The sequence below is a fragment of the Mirounga leonina genome, unplaced genomic scaffold (assembly GCF_011800145.1).
Source record: "Mirounga leonina isolate KUSES-001 unplaced genomic scaffold, KU_Mleo_1.0 Mir_91, whole genome shotgun sequence".
In the NCBI taxonomy this organism is placed as follows: domain Eukaryota; kingdom Metazoa; phylum Chordata; class Mammalia; order Carnivora; family Phocidae; genus Mirounga; species Mirounga leonina.
The window spans coordinates 25,506,325-25,519,799 of NW_023270839.1; the positions used below are offsets into that span (position 1 = coordinate 25,506,325).

The following is a 13,475-nucleotide window of genomic DNA, read 5'->3' on the forward strand; positions in this document are numbered from 1 at the left end:
TGTCTAACATACTCTGTATTATTTTTATCTATCTGCTGTGTAAATTGTTTCCCTGACTGGAAGAAAAAGGTGTTTCATTCACTCTTATATATCCAGAAATTAGAATGATGCCTGAACACAGTAGGTGCTCAATTAATATTTGTTGAGGGGATGAATGGATGAATTTCACAAATATTTACTGACTACTTATTGTCAGGCACTGGGCCAACCACTGGGGATAGCAAAGAGAACAACAACAACAAAAAAATGTTACCCTTCTTTGCTTAGGGGATGACAATAAATAAATACAGAAATACAGAAATGTCAGGGAAAATGTAAACACAAGAAGGAGGGAATTATGACTAGATCAATTTAAAAACGGCTCAATATTAATTTCACTTTTAAGCATTGTGGTTAGGTATGTGCATTTGCCTGATTAGGGATGTTAGATGACTTAGAATTATCAGTTGGTCTTTAAGATCTTAGCACATTCAAATCACTCTGATCTGTAACTAATACCAGAATCATTTTGGCTTATGAGTTCTTGAATAACCTATTTTTAATTATTCTGGAAACATTAAAATGTTTGTAAAAATGTTTCCTTATTTTTCATTTTAGAAAAATCACTAGAATAAAAAGATGGTAATACAAAAGTGGTTTTCAAATATTAAAGTGGGGTTTGAGAGATTTAAGATCTGAAACTTCATACAACATCCTAATGTGTATTCTCACATAGACTGTCAGAATTGCAACAAATAAACTACAGTACTTTTGCTACAACTGCATATTCTTGCGAGAATGACTTACAGATATTTATTAAATATTAGTTGAATAACTGAACATCTGGATGACTCACTGAATTAAAAAACACATTTATTTCCAATAACAGTAATAAAAATAGGAGATAATATGTAGAGATCTTTTGTTATGTGCCAAGAATTCTGCTAAGTGCTTCACAGGTACAGAATTAACCCTCAAAACCGCTGTCACGAGGTTGGCATTATTATCTTCATATTACAGGTGAGGAAACAGAGACACAGAGTGGTTAACAGATGTGCCTACAGTCATAGAGGCAGTAGCAGGCCAGGCCCTGATTCAAATTAAAGTTGCCTGATGCAAGAGATCAAACTAAACCAGTGCTGCTGACATGCAGGGGTGTGATGGGGGAGGTCACTGTGCCTCACTTAGAAGGTATACTATATGACTAATATTATGGTGTTGAGGGAAAGGCATGACTTCTATTTCTAACGAAACAGTAAGAATTCAAACAACTGAATAGTCTGAGTCAGACGTAGAGGGAGATATGATAGTTCAGCTCAGATGCAGTAGATGGAATGCTGGGTCTTGCTCCAGGTCATCGGTGGCAGAGCCAAGACCAGAATCCATCCATCGCTCTGGCATGCCAAGGCAGTACTTGTTCCAATTACAACCATGTAAAGAATACTTTCTGAAAAAGTAATATGGCAAAAAGGCTTTTGGAAATAATCAAAAGACATGTTTGGAAGAGTACTTTAGAAAATATAAAACACAGCTATAACTTTACAGAATATTATTGTTATATTTGCACAAGTTTTATGTTCTATGACTTAGCTTACTTAAACCATGACCAGTATATAATTCCCCTGTAATTTCACCATAACAAGATTATAGCTTTCGTTGTGGTTAAATCAATAAAACATATAGCCTATGCATTATGCACAAATTTTGTTCCTGAGTTAATATATGGTATACTGCCATAGCAATATGAGGGCACAGAGTTTGTGTGAAGCATTTTTAGGTTTATGAATGTGTGTATGTATTTGAGGTGAAGGACAGTTGGCAAATATGCAAAAGCTATTCAGAAAACAAGTGACAGGGTGGCGTTAAGGATTAGGGTAGACCCGGATCCTTTCTTCCCCTTCTTCTATGAGTAGATATTTATTTTGTTTAGGGTTATTAGTGTTCAGGTTAGAAGTTACTTCCACTTCTGGCTTATGGGAGCAAAGATCACTGTCCACTGTTTGGATGGGTGATAGCTGGTCATAACCTAGTTATAGGCCCTTACTTGGTTCTGGACCTTTTAGGAAAGATCCATTCCTGTTCTCTTGTAGAAGCCAGGAGCATCATGTCACATCTCCAATACCTGGCTAGTGAATAGTAATAATACTTGACATTTATGGGACTTTTCTTGGTATAAGGCACAAAGCTAAGCAATTCACATATGACACCTAATTTCATCTTCAAAATAATTGAAAGAAGCAGGCATTATTATTTTTCTTTTACAGATGAAGAAATAAAGGCTCAGAAGGATTAGGTAACTTAGAATAGACACAGTATCTGAATAAATGACCTGAGGAAGCTTCCAATATGCATAAGGTTAATGAGTCTAGTATGTTTAGTATTTAAGTCTTCTATTTCTATTAAGACTTCTATTTTCGTGCTATCCAAGCCTTTATGCATACTTTCTGGTGATACTCCCCTATAACTGAGGTGGTTTGTTAAGTGACTTCAAAATAAATGAAGAATTTCTGTAATTAATATTTTATACTGCCAAGAGAAAGCAATGCCCCTAATATCATTTAAATAATTACTTTGCTAGTGTAATGAACAAACCCGATAACTGAACTAGGAAGCAGTAGGCCAGAATTTTGGTTCCTGATCTACCTGTAGTTTGTATTATGAACTACACAAATCATTTAATTTTTCTCAGTCTCTATTCTTTATAAGAGGATTAAGCCAGCTTATTGCTAGATCTCGTTTAGTTTTAAAATCTTAGAGTTCCTGAGGCACCTGGATGGCTCAGTCAGTTAAGCATCTGACTCTTGATTTCGACTCAGGTCATGATCTCAGGGTCATGAGATGGAGTCCCTCGTTGGGCTCCATGCTAGAAAGATTCTCTTTCTCTCTCTTCTTCTCTCCTCCCCCACCTTTTTTTTTTTTTTTAAGTAAAATCTTAGAGTTCCCATAAAAATCTTCAGTGGTTTTTGTTTATTTAAAATGCTGGTTGGTTAATAGGTAGGAACTTGAATAGATACTTGAACGATATTTCCAGTCTGCAGAGAATTGTTTATTACTCTTTCTAGCACTACCTCAGACTCTATTACCAAGTCCAACTTTTTCTTGCTAATAAAAGTAATTTCCTTCTACACAGGCTCATATTGAGCTTCTAATATTTATTTCTGCATGGAATAAAGCTATCATAAAGTCAATTTCCCCAATAAGCCAAACTAAAACCATAGATTAGTAAATGTTTTTTACTCCTATAAGTTATCCTCTTTAGGACACTAATTTTAGTAAATAAAGACATCTATATTTCTGTTTAAGCTTATTTTTTCTAGGCTAACCCATGTAAATACCGTCAACCATTACTCTTAAATATGATTTCCTAACCTCTCGCCATCTACCAGTCCTCTCTGGATACCACCTAAAATGAGATACCCAGAACACAATTCTCTGAACTGAGCAAGGTGAGGCCAGGAGCAGCAGGATTACTGCTTCCACAGCAACACTATACTTCTATTAATGCAGCCTAGTCTTGCCATTTGGGAGCAAATGTGCTATACTGTTGGCTCATCTTAAGCTTGTGCACTGAAAGTTCCAGGTCGCTTTCAAATGAATTGTCACAAGTCAGGTTCTTGTGCAATTGCTGTTTCGAACCTGTATTTATAGCACCTTAACATTATCTTTCTTAAATTGTATCTTGTTACCTTCATTTCAACATTCTAGTCAATTATTAAAAAAATACAATGTTGTATGTGAAAGAGGTCAGATATTCCTAGAGATTATTTAACTTTAGAGATATTGTCATCCTGTGAATTTCTAGTGTAATTCTTGAGTTGGGAAACAAGCTTTTAGAAACATATGGAGGGAACACTCCAAAGACTTATGAAAAGAGGACAATGTCACACTCAATCACAAACTAGACTGTGACATTGCACATTCATACAAATGCAGTTGCATGGACTCATAAGAGATGGATCAGCAATGCATGTGCCAGTTGTGTAAGTCCCTAGGACTCAGAAATAAATGAAAAACATAAAGTTGTAGGATAAACATGCTCTCTTAGAAGACAATTCACCATAATGAAATTAGAATGGCAGAAAGTGAATTTAGTATATATGTCAAGACTTAGAGCTGACAGAAGACATTAACTGAAAGTGTGTGTTCATTGTTCTCCTTGTCACCTTTCAGCAATTGTCTGTCATTATAGGCTATTCCTTTCCTCAAATCTTGGAACTTTTGTTGGGCTCCTGACTGTCCAGAGCTCCTTGCTCTGGGTCTTTGTCTCAAATTATGTTGTCACAGATTTGTTTTTCTCTTACTCGGATCCTTCAAGACTTTAATGAATGTCACTTTAATGAATGTCTCAGCCAACCACACCGTTAGAAATCAATATTATAAACTGATGTAATAATTAATAGCTCAATGTGTAAACTTTCTCAGGAATATCTGCCCTTTACTTGTATGCCCCTGGAGATATAATGCTTAATGAAGAGCAATTCATTTCCAGTAGTGCAATTTCAGAGATGCAGCAGGCAAGAGTGTGGATAAAGGATGTATTTTTTTTTTTAATTTTTTTTTTTTTAAAGATTTTATTTATTTGCGAGAGAGAGAATGAGAGACAGAGAGCATGAGAGGGAGGAGGGTCAGAGGGAGAAGCAGACTCTCTGCTGAGCAGGGAGCCCGATGTGGGACTCGATCCCGGGACTCCAGGATCATGACCTGAGCCGAAGGCAGTCGCTTAACCAACTGAGCCACCCAGGCGCCCAGGATGTATTTTGGAGAAGAAAAACTTTATGCCTCTTGAATCCCATACTATAGGTGTTCAATTACTTTCTTGATCTTTAAATCCAATTCAACCAAAACTTAATTAAATGGAACTTGTTATGATGATGCATTTAAAAATAAGGCCCATTTTATTTTTCTGTAAAATCTGTTATAGGTAATTGGATAGCCTAGGTTCTTGAGAGCTGTCTAGATATTCCTTTTCACATGTGGGCTGACTACATTTGGAAAATACAGCTAATCTAAAGATGTAGTTAGCATATTTACAGCTAGTCAACTCCTTTGAATACACCAAGAAAATGTATTGCTCTGGTCAGTGCCATCTGCATGTGGGGAAAAATATTCAATTCCTACAAAACTTTTTTTTTAATGATTTTATTTATTTATTTGAGAGAGAGAGAATGAGAGAGAGCACATGAGAGGGGGGAGGGTTAGAGGGAGAAGCAGACTCCCCGCAGAGCAGGGAGCCCGATGCGGGACTCGATCCAGGGACTCCAGGATCGTGACCTGAGCGAAGGCAGTCGCTTAACTAACTGAGCCACCCAGGCGCCCTCTACAAAACTTTTTTAAGAGACAGTTTAATCAAGCCAAAATTTTAAGAGTCAGATATTAATCCCATGACTTTTAGAAAAAGTACATCAGAAAACAATTTTCCATAGAATTTACATGTATTTGCTTCCAAAATATTAACCAAGAGTGTGGCTACTTATATGTGAATTGAATAATACTGTCATGGAATTCTAACCAATTTAGATCTTGCCAATTTCTACAAAAAATTCAGTAGCTGTCATAATTCTAACATTCAAAATAATAATTTCTTAAATATAGCTATATATCATAGCACCTAACATTTTATAAGAAGAGAAGTTATTAAAAAATAGTTTTATTAGGCACAAAATTAGTACTAAAGGGATGAAGTTTTTTTTTCTGTGAAGTGTTGAAACAAGTGTAAAATAAATGTTTTTTACATAACATTCAAATTTGGAAGAAATCTATTCATTGCAGGAAATAGTTAAGTTTAATAAAATTTCCAAAGGCTGAACCATTACGTAACTATAACCATCACCATAACCATAACTGTAAGCATACCATAACTAAGCTATATATATCAGGTCATAATATCAATAATAAGATTAAATTCTGAAATCTTAATTGTATTGAAATTTTAGTCTTTATATTGTAATTTTTTTCCAAATTCTGTTATAATTCTTCCACAATTCACCTTTATCTGTATTGCCTATCCAATAGATTCATTTACATTGATATTTTGAGTAAACTTAAAGTGAAACATAATCATAAGCCTAAACTGATCTTAATTTTTTAAGTATATCTCAAATCAGGAAACATATATTCTAACTTTGAAGGCTTTCTTGAGGATTGATAATTTAAAAAAAATCACTTTATTGAGGTATGATTGACATAGATGTACAGAGATGTACATACTTAATGTATACAAATTGGTAAGTTTGGAAATAAGTATACATCTGTGAAACCATCCTCACAATTTATGCCATAAACATGTCTATGCACAATTATTTGCTAAGTAACTTTTTCAAGCCATACTTATATATAGATCAATAGAAGTTAAGTAAACCCTTTACCTAGGAGAATAAACTAAGTAAGACCTATTTTGCAATCTCTTAGGTAATGACTTACTTTATATGTGGTTCTTCCAATTGCAACTCATGGTTTAAGAGTCCAGGATCCAGGATTCTTTCAGAATTTGAGAGACTGTGTTTAATCATTAGAGGAAAAAAGGTATTTGGGAAAACTTTCTGTCAATATGATAGCCTATTTCACTACTTGACATGGATCCAAAATTTGATTTAATTATATTAGTCAGAATTTTGAACATGAGTTACCTTACTAATTTAGATATGTAAAAATTCAAATGAACCCCGGTTCACATTTGTTTTTATACTATCTGTGAAAAAAAGATGTTTTGTAAACAAACTAATAAGTAACATAAGCTACTAGAGAAAGTGAAATATTATATTCTGACACTTGAGGGTAAAGACCACGTAGAATTGTTATACAGTTCCAAGTGTTAGTTTTCTTTTAAGCAACTACCTTAAAGAGAGCTCTCTTGGATATGATATTTTAGGAAGTATAATAAAGAGAGTATAGTTTGGGTTCAAATCCAAGAATAAACACAAACATTATTAGACTTAGACAAATTACTTAAGCTCTCTGAATCTAGGTTTCTTCACTAGAGCAACAGGAATAATAACATCTAACTTATAGGATTATGAGGTCATTAAAATGATGAATATATGTGAAGCACAGCACAGGGTATATACTATATGTAAGCACCCAATAAATGTTGGCCGTTATATGCCTTACTTACTGTGGTATGGATGAAAAGAGGGCAAAACTAAATTTCTTTAAATATTTTAAATATACCAAAGTTGGGATTTTTATCAGTTTAAACTGGGCTTTCCTTCTAGAGGGCCCAAATTTATAAAATGTTGCTCTAGTTAAAAAACTGTACAGCTAATATAATGACCTTTTTCCTTTCTCTAAAAACTGTGGAAATTGTGGTTTTTATAAAAAATCATAATCAGGGGCACCTGGGTGGCTCAGTTGGTTAAGCGACTGCCTTCAGCTCAGGTCATGATCCTGGAGTCCCGGGATCGAGTCCCGCATCGGGCTCCCTGCTCGGCGGGGAGCCTGCTTCTCCCTCTGACCCTACCCCTCTCATGTACTCTCTCTCATTCTCACTCTCTCAAATAAATAAATAAAATCTTTAAAAAAATCATAATCATCCTAAAATATTGCATTGAGGTCAATGAAAAGTTGTAGCATGTTTTGTCCCCATTTTATATTCTCTATTATAATAATTGCCTTTTTCTATTCATATAGTCCTGGATAATTGAATCTATACCCAAGACTTTAATTATAACTCACATATTGATTATTCTGAAATCTGAAATTCCATTCCTTTTTCTCTTCCTGAGTTCTTGGTCTGTATATCTAATGGCTACTAGATAATTCTCCTGATAGCCTCTAAGCATTGCAAGTTCAGTAAGTTCCCAAATAAACTCAGTCTTCTTCCCCCTTTTTTTCCCTCATAGTCTTCTTCCTTAAACCTGCTCGTCTCATATTCCTTACATGTGAGTAATGCCATCATCCACCCAGTTGACCCAGCTGGAAGCCCTGCCACATTTCTCTATATTTCCATTGGCTAATCTTTTCCCCTTTCTTTGTCTGTTGAGTAAGAAGACAAAGCATAAATAGGGCACTTTTACGGAAAAAACTGCATGTCATATTGAGTAGAGTTAGCATGTTGTCATCAGAAATAAGGACTAAATACATTGCCTTGGAATCTGTAAAACATATCATAGATCACTCAGAGATTCACAGAAGGAGGGGTACTTGTCAGGTCTCTCCCAGGCAGTAGTTTCTCCTCTTCCCCATTTCCAGTCTAAACCCAGAAAAGCAGCATATACAGACAGAATGGGAGAAGAAACACTAATATCATCCTACGTAAAAATCCTGGTAATGACAATGATAGCCAATATTTATTGAGTCCTTGCTCTGTATATAGAATTACCTAATTGCATATCCTTAAGTAATTTTAGTTTTTCCGTGAAATTCCCTATTGATGAGAAGGTATTAGTTCCAAGTAACTTATCTGTGCTTTTAATCTAGATGAGACCTCAAGATCTAGATATTCCTCACAATAACTGTACTTCTAAACTACTCTAGATGGGCCTTCAGTCTCTCCATCTTCTATCAGCCAATTCCAGGGATTGAAAACAAGGAGCCTGGCCCTATATAGAGTGGTACAATTTAAAGAGTAGTTTGGAGACCACCTGTACTAGGATCACTAATTTTACTTGTTAAAAGCATCCTCCCTAAGTGTCAATCCTCACCCAGTGAATCAAAATCTCTGTTGGTATTAGGCTTCCCAGGTGCTAAAGATTAGGCACCTGAAGTCTAGGTAACATTCCTGTTCATGTATGTGTCATCACTGTGTCAGATGCTGAATACACAGGCTTAACAGGGGAACATGGCATCCCTAATGTATAGAAATTATTATAGTTGCGGTAAATTCATCTAGCATGAAAAGCAAGGTCAACCTGTATTTCTACATCGATTTCATCTTTTAAATATTTTTTTTATAAACACCATGTACTTTTTAAAAAAGTGCATCAAAAGCCAGTATTTTTCAAAACAATTTGTGTGTTCTCTTAAGTAATGCAAGTATAGTAAGGGGATGTTGAAGTAGTAAAGTGCTGTACTATATGGGTGCTTAAATGCAGCACTCTGAGAAGCAGAAGACAAATATTTTTTAAACCGAATTTGTGGTTAGAGTCATCATCAGTTATAAATAAGAATATATAAAAAAAATCCTTTACAAAATATTTTAACAATTTGATTTCTTATCAAACATCTCCTACTTCTAAATACACGTATTTTTAAATGGTAGCGTTTAAAACAAATAAATGCTTTTGGTGTTTTAAGTAGATGTGCATGCTACTTTCTTGCTCAAAGTAGGAGAGATAAGAAAATAAACTCTTAGGAAAACTGTTCTACTTTTGGTACAGTCAGTAGGAGAAAATTTTCAGTTTGTCTCAAGTCCGCCATCCTTTCACCATTGGATATTATTGAACCATGAACTTACTCTTTTTTTTTTTTTTAACTTTTGGTACCCAGACATATGCTCCTTCCAATTTTCACTGTACAGCTTAAAATGTGTTGGAAACTGCTTCAGAATGGAAACTATATTGTGTAGGGGAATATCAGGAAAACTCTGGAAGAGCTTTCCAGTAACACAAATAACAGCTCAACATGCTGTTATGTGCTTTCGTGTGTTTTTGCCTTTTATAACTACTCTTAAGAGACATTCTAAAATTTTATTTTTTTAAAATCTTTTAAAGATCTTTAAAATTTATTTGAGAGAGAGAGAGAGAACGAGCAGTGGGGAGGGGCAGAAGGAGAGAGAGAGAGAGAGAAGCAGGCTTTCTGCTGAGCAGGGAGCCCAATGTGGGACTCGATCCCAGGACCCGGAGATCATGACCTGAGCCGAAGGCAGACTCTTAACTGACTGAGCCACCTAGGCACCCCATGAGACATTTTATTTTTATTTTTATTTTTTTAAAGATTTTATTTATTTATTTGAGAGAGAGAGAATGAGAGACAGAGAGCATGAGAGGGAGGAGGGTCAGAGGGAGAAGCAGACTCCCTGCCGAGCAGGGAGCCCGATGCGGGACTCGATCCTGGGACTCCAGGATCATGACCTGAGCCGAAGGCAGTCGCTTAACCAACTGAGCCACCCAGGTGCCCACCATGAGACATTTTAAAATTTTAAATTGAATCTAGATTTTGTTACAGCATAATATTTCTATTATGGAGATTCTTAAAGTTATTATTCCAAATCCACTGTATTTTAGAGCTGAATACATTTTATTTTCAGAGTTTCATTTTTTATCCGATTTCACCCTGAGACCTGAATTATTCAGATCCCCATAATGTGTTTGATAATCATAAGAGCACCTTTTGTGAAAGAAGCAAGAAGTAGAGACTTATATTTAGAAGTTAAAAGAAATAATGGACAGAGAAAGCAGCTGGAAAGTGTCTTGTATGCCAAGTTGTATCTGACAATTAAAATTACTTGACAGGGTTAAGAAAGGTTAATGTAAAATGCCATGCTATGAAGGTAACATATTTGAAATAAAGTTTCTTAAAATTATATTTCTATTCATTCAATAAATGTAGCATTTCTACCATGGGCAAGCATTTGGATATCTATCTATCTATCTATCTATCTATCTATCTATCTATCTATCTATCATCTATCTATCTATCTATCATCTATCTCTATCAAACACTCAAAGATTATGTTTTTTGGCTTTTTCCTCCTCAAGAAGTTAAGGTTCTAAAAGGAAAGATGGCATAACTACACAAGTAACTGTAAAATAAGGCAGGACAAGGTGAGTGTTCTTTTTTAAAAGAGTAAGATATATTTTGGGAATTTCTGAAAAGGGCAAAATGGGGAGGATCAGGCACTTGAGCTTAGCTTTGCAAAATGAACAGGATGTTGACAGAAGAACGTAAGGTTGAAGGTCACTTTGCAGGCTGAGTGAACAAAAGGTTTAGAGTTGTGAGAATCAGTGACAGTCTAACTTTGTTAATGAGTGATAAGCCTGGAGAAGGATAGGTAACCATTCCCACAATGTGCTTGGTGCTGTGTTAAGTGTATTACACATATAATCTAATCTACTTTAATTTCTTAAAAATCAATAGGATTGGACCCGTATTACAGAGAAGGAAACTCAGAATTGGAAAAATTACTTACCTCGCCTAAGAGTTCAGGGTTGGGAAGTAGAGTCTAGATTTAAAGCCATGTCTCAAAGCCAATATTGTTTTTACTACTACAACATGGTGCTAAAATATGAATACTCTATAATGGAAGGCAAGGACTTCGCATCTTGTTTCATGGACAGTGGGTAATTATTAAAAACCTATAGAACATGTTGTTTTCTTTAGGAAAGCAGAAAGCCCTTTTTGGATGGATTGGAATGGAAGAGAGTAGGGTAAGAGAAGAGAGTTAATACCATAAAATTCCAAAAGTGGTAACAATAGTGTTCATAATGGAAATGGAAAAAAAAAAAAAAGAAATGGAGAAAACTGGGCAAACCTTCCCATAGATGGAATTCATGGAGAGTGGAAATTAGAGTGGGAGATGAGAAATAAGAATTTTTTTTAAATATTTTATTTATTTGATAGAGAGAAACACAGCGAGAGAGGGAACACAAGCAGGGGGAGTGGGAGAGAGAGAAGCAGGCTCCCCACTGAGCAGGGAACCTGACGCGGGGCTCGATCCCAGGACCCTGGGATCATGACCTGAGCTGAAGGCACACGCTTAACGACTGAGCCACCCAGGTGCCCCAAGAAATAAGAATTTTTTAAAAGGCATTTAAATTTAAAAGCTGAAGGACTGGGAAAACTGTAATGCCATTAGCCAAAACAGGAAAATCAAGAGAACTAAACTCGAAATTTGATAAAATATAACTACTTATGTCAATTCTTAAAAATCTATAGCAATAGGTTCTTAAAGAATGAATGCATTGTCAAATTCCTTAAACAACAGAAACTTTTCCCATTTCCATTTTTCAAGAGGAGAGAAACCACAGAGTACAGACCTGGAAAATGGGTTTATTAATTGAGTGTGATCTTCAGAGTATTTGAAGTGGTCCCAAGTTACCAATGACAGTAGATTTCCAATGAATTATTGATTCAGCATTTAGAAAATAGAAGGCAAATGTTGAAGTTTTATTTACTATATTATTTAAAAATGAGGGCACCTGGGTGGCTCAGTCGTTAAGCATCTGCCTTAGGCTCAGGTCATGATCCCAGGGTCCTAGGATCGAGCCCCGCATCGGGCTCCCTGCTTGGTGGGAAGCCTGCTTCTCCCTCTCCCACTCCCTCTGCTTGTGTTCCTGCTCTCGCTATCTCTATGTCAAATAAATAAATAAAAAATAAAAAACCTTTAAAAAAATAAAACTGAGAGAGCTCATAAATGTATTATATTAGGGCGCCTGGGTGGCTCAGTTGGTTAAGCGACTGCCTTCGGCTCAGGTCATGATCCTGGAGTCCCAGGATCGAGTCCCACATCGGACTCCCTGCTCGGCAGGGAGTCTGCTTCTCCCTCTGACCCTCCTCCCTCTCATGCTCTCTGTCTCTCATTCTCTCTCTCGCAAATAAATAAAATCTTAAAAAAAAAAATGTATTATATTAAAGAAACGTAGGAGTTTCTGCAGTCCTCAATTAAGTGATGCATTTTTTTAAAAAAAGATTTTATTTATTTGAGAGAGAGAATGAGAGAGAGAGAGCACAAGAAGGAAGAGTGGGAGAGGGAGAAGCAGACTCCCTGCCGAGCAGGGAGCCCGATGCGGGATTTAATCCCGGGACTCCAGGATCATGACCAGAGCCCAAGGTAGTCGCTTAACCGACTGAGCCACCCAGATCCCCAAATGATGCATTTTTGGAAAGGGTTTACAATAGTAAAATAACAAAACAAAACAAAAGCAAAAATACACCTAACAATTAAAATAATCCAATTAATGTGTGCTAATGATAGCATCAAATGTATTAAACCTACTACTGATGTTATTTTTCCTTGGGTAGGTAATACTTTCTGAAGTGATTTTTTTCTATCACAATATTCACTTCATAGCAAAAGTGTGTTGGGGAAGTCAAATGAGATAAAATATGTAAAAATTCTCTAAAAACTTAGTGAAAGCTGCTGAGATACGGCTTCAGCTTGATAGGATGGATAAGTCAAGGTATTTATAGTTACTAACATAAACAATTGGTTCCCTGCGGAAAAAAGGACCAAAAAAACCAAAAAATAGTACATTTAAATAGTCACAATCCACAAATAAGCTATTACTTGGCTTTGAGTCATCTTTAAAGGTCATTTAAACTCATAAACATGCACTTCCAGCCTAGTTAACTTGTGTTTCTAATTAATTATCATGTAGAGGTTTCAATTTTATTTGGATTATTTTTCATCCAAGATTTTCTTGTTCCCTCTTTCTCAATTTAAGATTCAACACACTTCATGCATTTTAAGATAAAATTCACTAGAAGAAACTCTTTAAGAATGCAATGACTAGAAATGGCTTTTTACCATTGCCAGGCTCTTGTCTTTATAGAAATCAGAGTGAACTTTATGTTCCCATATTTTCTGACTTTCATACTAAGTGAAAATGTAATACATCAGA

General features: G+C 35.6%; 2 protein-coding genes across 5 annotated transcripts in view; one reads left to right on the forward strand and one right to left on the reverse strand.

The window, feature by feature from the left end:
- The window catches only part of FAM227B (family with sequence similarity 227 member B), a 210,121-nt gene that overhangs the window by 95,792 nt on the left and 100,854 nt on the right, over positions 1-13,475 (reverse strand). The gene's annotated exons all lie outside the window — the stretch shown is intronic.
- The window catches only part of FGF7 (fibroblast growth factor 7), a 52,401-nt gene that overhangs the window by 21,269 nt on the left and 17,657 nt on the right, over positions 1-13,475 (forward strand). The gene's annotated exons all lie outside the window — the stretch shown is intronic.